The sequence below is a fragment of the Sinocyclocheilus anshuiensis genome, unplaced genomic scaffold (genome assembly GCF_001515605.1).
Source record: "Sinocyclocheilus anshuiensis isolate Anshui unplaced genomic scaffold, SAMN03320099.WGS_v1.1 scaffold544, whole genome shotgun sequence".
NCBI classification, from domain to species: Eukaryota; Metazoa; Chordata; class Actinopteri; order Cypriniformes; family Cyprinidae; genus Sinocyclocheilus; species Sinocyclocheilus anshuiensis.
Window position 1 is genome coordinate 657,756 of NW_015555763.1, and position 2,856 is coordinate 660,611.

Sequence of the window (2,856 nt, forward strand, 5' to 3'; positions counted from 1 at the left end):
GCCAAATATAAAAGTATTTCAGTTCGTTTGGTAAATAATATTTTCCAATAAATTCCGTGAACAAAGTAGCATGTCACAACTATAGACCATTATTTTTTTAAGCTATATAGAGATCAAAGTTATTGTCAGCATTTTTGAATCAGGCAACAATGGGACACAGCAAAGAAAATGACGTTTGACAACATTAGGACCCCTAGCGCGCTCTCGTGTACACAGAAGCACGTGCTGAACTGTCACAGGTAGCGCGCGGGGAACCAGACAGACACGTGGTCGTGATGAGTGATATGACTGATATTTCTCATTTTTTGCAATATTAAGGTTTTTAAATAGACAGTATGCTTATATACATTTGTATTAGGAGCAATCAATGTGTGATTAAAAAAAAAACATCCCCGCTGATTAAAACCGCTCAAAAGCTCAGTTATTTTTAGCAAAGGTAAGAGTTTCCTAGAAAAACTTAATAAATTTAGGTCAAAATGTTTATGTGGCTTAGCAAAGAGATTTATATGTTTGTTTAAAAAAAAAAAAACGCCAGCAATGTTTTACATTTTGGTAATTTATTTTTGTTTTCCACTGGCACTTTCCTATTGTGCCAAAAAAAAAAAAGGGGGTAGCCTGTGTTTGGAGAATTTCCAGGTCATGTTGTCCTTAACATACTTCTGAAAATATCAGATTAGAAGACGTTCTTGCTGTTAGCTTTTTTCAGAATATATTTTCACACAAATGGTCAGTTTTGTGTCTGTATGATTTTCTAAACTACAGTCCACCACATAATTTCTCTCTCTTTCTCTCTCTCTCTCTCTCTCTCTCTCTCTCTCTATCTCTCTCTATATATATATTACATTATATTATTATATATAAATTTGCAAGCATTTGAAGTTTATCTCAAATCATGACTTTAATCAAAGTCTTTAGATATACCAAGAAGGTGCTCTCATGCTACTCCAAATAGGAGAAAATGCAATAATATATTTCCGGTTGCCATGGAAACAGTCAGTGTCCTGAGACAAGTGCTTAGGACTGCATATGCTAATCAGCCTATGATATAAGCTTTTATATATATATATATATGAGCATAAGAAACAATATAGGAGAGGTTTATGTCAAATTTTGTAGCCTGGTTTAAAATGTGTCATTTAAATCTGAATTTGGCAACCAGTTTTTGAGATTTCAGGATTCCCCCATTCACATAGATAGGACTTCATCTTGGATGTCCGAAATAGCTGCCCAGAGGCATTGCAAATATGGCAGAGTGAACATACTTTCCTTGAAAGGGACTTTGCTTTAATATCCCTTATATTGCATTTATAGATTTTTTTTAAAGTTACTATTTACCATAAAATTAAGAAAACACAAGAAACTGTATTTTCTTGCTATCCTCACGCATCATCTTAGCCATTCTAGCTAGCTTGTCATGTGCGCCCTGACAATCTCAAATGATCAAACAATCTTATGTACACATACAATGAGGCCGAATTTTAAGACCCTTTGCCTGAGATGACCCGCAAAGTTCTGACTTCCAAATGGCAGTGGCAGAACATTCCTTTCCCTGCCTCTGCTTGGAAGCTGAGAGAAAGAAGTGCAGCTCGCTGCTCCCGTCTGGGCTTTATACAACCACCCCCTTGGTTGTCAGTCATCCACACCCAGCTATGTAAGAAATGTAACGTGTGTCTCATCCTCTCTGTGTAGCAGACAGCATTCTGGCATTTAACAAACATAAACAGACCTTATGCAGATACACTACATCAAAACACAGTTACTGGTCTGATGTGTTCAACACAGCTTTCCAAAAGTCTTTGTCATTCAATGGTCTGCAGAACCACTGTTTGAACTCTGGCTCTGTAGAAATCCTAAATTAGAGGATTAAAGACTGAAGTTTGGAAAATCTTCTAATTGATTTTGACTCTAAGTTCTGAACATGACCAATGACCGTAACCAATGTAAGAGATTCTCAAGGGTTATTATTGTAATTTCATTATCACAGATATGCTCTATAGCAGGGTTCCTCAAATCTTGCCCTGGAGGGCCAATGCGCTGCAGAGTTTAGCTCCAACCCTGATCAAACTCATCTACCTGTGATTTTCTAATGATCCTGAAGACACTGATTAGTATGCGCAGGTGTGTTTGATTAGGGTTAGAGCTAAACTCTGCAGGAAAGTGGATCTCGTGGGCCAGATTTGAGGATCCCTGCTCTATAGGCTTAGATGTTTTAGGGCCTAATAATGTGAAAATCACAATGGATAAGATATAGTATAGGATGTTTCTTGAGTGGCAAATCAGCATATTATAATGATTTCTGAAGGATCATGTGATCTGAAGACTGGAGTAATGGCTGCTGAAAATTCAGCATTACCATTACAGGAATGATTATATTTAAAAAATATATTAAAAATGAAAACAGTTACTTTACATTGTAATAATATTTCACAATATTATTGTTTAAAGAGGTTAACCAAACCATTTGTAACATTTTAAAGTTAATTAACCAGACTTCTATTACTTAGCATCCAAACACACAAGAGACAGAAATCTTAATTTTTCTTTTTATGGAGAATGTTTTCTTTGGCCCACTTTATGACTCAATGTAATCCATATACAATTATGGGTATTTACTGTCTGTCAGCAAATTATTAAATGTGAATTTAGAGTAATAAGCTTCAAACTGAGGTGTATTAACTTATTGGTTGAAATTTTTGTTTGGTCCTGATTGTAACATGATCTTTTGAATCTGGCACAAGGCTGGAAAACAGTTTAATACAACCTTTCGTACAGATTTCTCCAAAGACATTCCAATGTAGAAGCTTTGGAGGTTCATCATTAACAAAGCAAGTTTTGCCAAACAGTTTTGTGGAGTTA